This window comes from Perca flavescens, chromosome 11 (genome assembly GCF_004354835.1).
Source record: "Perca flavescens isolate YP-PL-M2 chromosome 11, PFLA_1.0, whole genome shotgun sequence".
NCBI classification, from domain to species: Eukaryota; Metazoa; Chordata; class Actinopteri; order Perciformes; family Percidae; genus Perca; species Perca flavescens.
Genome location: NC_041341.1, coordinates 2,900,486 through 2,906,485, shown reverse-complemented (window position 1 = coordinate 2,906,485; position 6,000 = coordinate 2,900,486). Strand labels below are relative to the sequence as shown.

Here is a 6,000-nt window from a genome sequence, read left to right as displayed (position 1 = left end):
TTAACAGTCCAGTTTATTACTTATGTTCAGATATCAGCATGTTAATGGCAAAAATCTGAGTTTCTGTTGTCAACTTTGAATTCCTAATCTCAATTCTCATATTTTAACAGGAGGAGTGGGAGGTTGTCAAAGCGTTTGCCACACTGCTACTGTTAAACCTTGTTGTAAACCAGGATGCACTGGTTCAGGGCATTGCTGCAAATGAGCTAAGGTAAGAAATGGAAGAGAGTTATTATCAGATGTGAGCATATGCGTGTGTTATGTTAATTCTTTACCTTTGAATGGATCTTTGTAAAACAATATAATCTGGATTTTTTCATCAATATTTATGATCTTTTTTACTCTCTTTGTGTTTCTCCCTTTTAGGAAATCGGCCTCCAACTCTTCCAAAAACAATGCACCATTTGTTGAATGTTGAATTCATGATTTCAAATCAACAGTATGAATGTAAAGGAAATCTGAGTGCAAATAAAGTACCTGCTCTATGAGACTGTCTTTGGCTGAATATTTATCATTTCTACTGACCATGCTCAGAGGGATGTTCAGTGCCTTGAAAGTGCTCTTATATTCGTTGTCCTTCATCCAAACATTGTCATGAATTTGTTTTCATTGTGGATTTTTCTTTGTGATATAGGTTTTGTCAGTAAACTGACTAACTAGCAGTTGGGGTATCAATATTCCAGTATTTAACTTAAAATTATTTACTGTGATTGCACACTGATAATCTCCCTTCAATCTGTTATGCTTCTGTAAAACAGTGGCTGCACCAGGTATGACGTAGCTGCGTCATAATAACAGGGGCTTATACTATTACTGCAGACCTATAGGCTGAGTTGATCAAGATTACAGAGCTTAATATCGTCAATCAATAAAAGTGTGTTATATTGTAGGAAAAAAAAGTCTGCAGACAACTCTAAGCCTCCCAATAGTCACTTTGGGGAATACAGGCTGAGCGTGAGTGAATGACCAAATGTATATTAAATTGCTAAAGCTAAACTGGATTAAGAGCTTAAATGTGTAAGAAGTTAAGAAGTCCGAATAATTGGAAAAGTGGGAATGGTTTAAATTATTATCAAACCATCAAACACTATGTTCTGCTGTTATAATAAACATTATAACAGTCATGACATTATGTTCATGAAAACAATGGCAGGATCTGGAAAATGGAAAGGTAATGAAATCATGTTTGTTCTTTGTAAGACATTGTGAAACAGACCACTGGTCTCGTTTTAATAAATATGACACAGACAGGTGACCTTATTGCAAATGTATTTTATACAATTACATTACTGTTTGGAGTCAACAATGTTGTAGTAATGAACACCGTTGATATGTTTCAAAAAGCAGTTGTAGTATCAGCAGTAGGGTTGGGCATCGAGATCAAAAATTAGGATTCCATCAGAATCGTTTCCTTATTGGAATCATTTGGAGGATTTGGTTTCAAATCTGATCATCGTTCCAGATTTAAAGGGGTGATAGAATGCCAAACTGATTTTACTCTGTCATAGTGTAATAACAACAGTTCGGTGGGTAAATAGGACATACATAGAAGCTCAAAGTCCCACTGACACCCCTTTACTATGAACATCTCATATTTTGAAACTGCCGCTGAAAACGTGCGAATCTCAACAAAGCTGGAAGTTGACGTCAACCTCCCAAAAACCGGAACCTTTGTCAGCCCCAACATTTACATAGGCTACACAACTGACCTGAGATCAGGTAGTACATTTACATACTACACAACTGACCTGAGATCAGGTAGTACATTTACATACTACACAACTGACCTGAGATCAGGTAGAACATTTACATAGGCTACACAACTGACCTGAGATCAGGTAGTACATTTACATAGGCTACACAACTGACCTGAGATCAGGTAGAACATTTACATAGGCTACACAACTGACCTGAGATCAGGTAGTACATTTACATAGGCTACACAACTGACCTGAGATCAGGTAGTACATTTATATAGGCTACACAACTGACCTGAGATCAGGTAGAACATTTACATAGACTACACAACTGACCTGAGATCAGGTAGTACATTTACATACTACACAACTGACCTGAGATCAGGTAGTACATTTACATAGGCTACACAACTGACCTGAGATCAGGTAGAACATTTACATAGGCTACACAACTGACCTGAGATCAGGTAGTACATTTACATACTACACAACTGACCTGAGATCAGGTAGTACATTTACATAGGCTACACAACTGATCTGAGATCAGGTAGTACATTTACATAGGCTACACAACTGATCTGAGATCAGGTAGAACATTTACACAGGCTACACAACTGATCTGAGATCAGGTAGTACATTTACATAGGCTACACAACTGACCTGAGATCAGGTAGAACATTTACATAGGCTACACAACTGACCTGAGATCAGGTAGAACATTTACATAGGCTACACAACTGACCTGAGATGAGGTAGAACATTTACATAGGCTACACAACTGACCTGAGATCAGGTAGAACACAACTGACCTGAGATCAGGTAGAACATTTACAAAGGCTACACAACTGACCTGAGATCAGGTAGAACATTTACATAGACTACACAACTGACCTGAGATCAGGTAGAACATTTACATAGGCTACACAACTGACCTGAGATCAGGTAGAACATTTACATAGACTACACAACTGACCTGAGATCAGGTAGAACATTTACAAAGGCTACACAACTGACCTGAGATCAGGTAGAACATTTACATAGACTACACAACTGACCTGAGATCAGGTAGAACATTTACATAGGCTACAAAACTGACCTGAGATCAGGTAGAACATTTACATAGGCTACACAACTGACCTGAGATCAGGTAGAACATTTACATACTACACAACTGACCTGAGATCAGGTAGTACATTTACATACTACACAACTGACCTGAGATCAGGTAGTACATTTACATAGGCTACACAACTGATCTGAGATCAGGTAGTACATTTACATAGGCTACACAACTGATCTGAGATCAGGTAGTACATTTACACAGGCTACACAACTGATCTGAGATCAGGTAGTACATTTACATAGGCTACACAACTGACCTGAGATCAGGTAGAACATTTACATAGGCTACACAACTGACCTGAGATCAGGTAGAACATTTACATAGGCTACACAACTGACCTGAGATCAGGTAGAACATTTACATAGGCTACACAACTGACCTGAGATCAGGTAGAACATTTACATAGGCTACACAACTGACCTGAGATCAGGTAGAACACAACTGACCTGAGATCAGGTAGAACATTTACAAAGGCTACACAACTGACCTGAGATCAGGTAGAACATTTACATAGGCTACAAAACTGACCTGAGATCAGGTAGAACATTTACAAAGGCTACACAACTGACCTGAGATCAGGTAGAACATTTACATAGGCTACACAACTGATCTGAGATCAGGTAGAACATTTACAAAGGCTACACAACTGACCTGAGATCAGGTAGAACATTTACATAGGCTACAAAACTGACCTGAGATCAGGTAGAACATTTACATACTACACAACTGACCTGAGATCAGGTAGAACATTTACAAAGGCTACACAACTGACCTGAGATCAGGTAGAACATTTACATACTACACAACTGACCTGAGATCAGGTAGAACACAACTGACCTGAGATCAGGTAGTACATTTACATAGGCTACACAACTGACCTGAGATCAGGTAGTACATTTACAAAGGCTACACAACTGACCTGAGATCAGGTAGAACATTTACATAGGCTACACAACTGACCTGAGATCAGGTAGAACATTTACATAGGCTACACAACTGACCTGAGATCAGGTAGAACATTTACATAGGCTACACAACTGACCTGAGATCAGGTAGAACATTTACATAGGCTACACAACTGACCTGAGATCAGGTAGAACATTTACATAGGCTACACAACTGACCTGAGATCAGGTAGAACATTAACATAGGCTACACAACTGACCTGAGATCAGGTAGAACATTAACATAGGCTACAATCTGACCTGAGGTCAGGTAGATCTCTGAATCTATTCCATCTCTACAAAATTACAAAATTCACTTCTGAAACTTTTTTATTCGAGAAATCAACTATGTAAAGCTCAAATATGGGCCCTTTTACGAAAATGGATGGCTAATTCGCACGTTGGCGTTGTGCGAGTGCGATTTGGGCAAAAATTGAAAATCTGATTTCAACCAGTCTATAGAGAAAGGGACTACAGTCTTCACCCTTTTCTGTTTGAGGGAGGGGGGAAGAGGTCCACTCTGCTTTTCCCGTTCGGGCTACAACGCCAACACGCCGATCTTCCAAACATCCACAGCTGACCTCCTGCTCCGCTGTCCTGCCCATCCCCAACGTTTCGTTTTCACTCTCTATCTGCTCCTCTTTCCTCCTTGTGTCTCAGCCATTCATAATACAAAATAAAACACCTGAAACACCACACTATATACAACATAAGAAAACTCTGGCGGCCTGGCTCTTTGTGACATATATACAGACCCTTTCCAAAAAATTAGAATATCATGGAAAAGTTTATTTATTTCCATAATTCCATTCAAAACATTAAACTTCCATAGATTATAGATTCAGGGCCCACAACTTAAACGATTTCAATTATTTAGTTGTTTATTTGTACATAATTTGGGCTTCCAGCTCATAAAACCCACGAAAATAGGATTTCAAAAAATTAGAATACTGTGAAGAAATCACCATTTACTTAGAAATTAGGATCACATCAACGTGGTACTTTCAAAACGATACGTCAATCTTCAATACTTGGTAGGGAATCCCTTTGCCTTAATCACTGAGCCAGTCAGCCTGTGGCATTGCCTGGGAGTTATGGAAGCCCAGATTGATGCTTGCTGTCAGCTCTTCTTTGTTTTTGGGTCTGGTGTCCCTCATTTTCCTCTTGATAATACCCCATAGATTCTCAATGGGGTTTAGGTCCGGCGAGTTGGCTGGCCAGTCAAGCACTGTGATAGCATGGGCATCAAACCAGGTTTTGGTGCTTCTGGCGGTATGGGCAGGGGCCAGGTCCTGCTGGAAGATGAAATCTGCATCTCCATACAGATCCTCAGCAGAAGGAATCATAAAACTTTCTGGTAGACTGATGCGGTGACATTGGATTTAAGAAAGCAGAGTTTACCAACACCTGCACTGGACATTGCACCCCAAATCATGACTGACTGTGGAGATTTCACACTGGACCTCAAGCAGCTTGGGTTCTGTTCCTCACCCGTCTTCCTCCAAACCCTTGGACCTTGATTCCCGAATGAAAGGCACACTTTACTTTCATCGGAAAACCTTGGACCACTGGCCAACAGTCCAGTCCTTCTTATGGTGATTTCTTCACAGTATTCTAATTTTTTGAAATCCTGTTTTCGTGGGTTTTATGAGCTGGAAGCCCAAATTATGTACAAATAAACAACTAAATACTTGAAATTGTTTAAGTTGTGGGCCCTGAATCTATAATATATGGAAGTTTAACGTTTTGAATGGAATTATGGAAATAAATGAACTTTTCCATGATATTCTAATTTTTTGGAAAGGGTCTGTACATGTAAAAAGTATAAATATAGGCTATAAAATATGAAGAATTATCGCGTATCTTAAGGCCTCAAGATACGTATCTCGTGGCCACGAGATAGTTATAATGAATTTTTTTTTGACAAAGTGGGACCAGGGGGGCTCCGTAGACAATAAAGCTTTTTGAATTGAATTGAATATGAAAACATAATGGAATATATTGCAGCAAGGCATTCTCCTTTAGATCTGCTTTTCGAATTATATCTGAGTCAGCACACATGTAGCATATAGGCATCATTTACTCTTACCTTCTCTTTTGCATCTTTTGTTGAGGGAGTAACCTCAATTATACATTATTCATTTTAATTTAAAAATAAACCCCTGGACTGTAATATTTGAGATGTTTGAGCAAGATTTCTGTGTCCAAAACTTTGTGCACATTCAAAATATAACTC

The 6,000-nt window shown here is 39.0% G+C and overlaps 1 long non-coding RNA gene across 1 annotated transcript in view; it reads left to right on the top strand.

Annotated features, from left to right (window-relative positions):
- Positions 1-488, top strand: part of LOC114564467 (uncharacterized) — a 29,663-nt gene extending 29,175 nt beyond the window's left edge. The window contains exon 5 of the long non-coding RNA XR_003693752.1: positions 367-488. This is a non-coding gene — a long non-coding RNA (uncharacterized LOC114564467). The remainder of the gene's footprint in view (positions 1-366) is intronic.
- Positions 489-6,000: the final 5,512 nt, after the last annotated feature.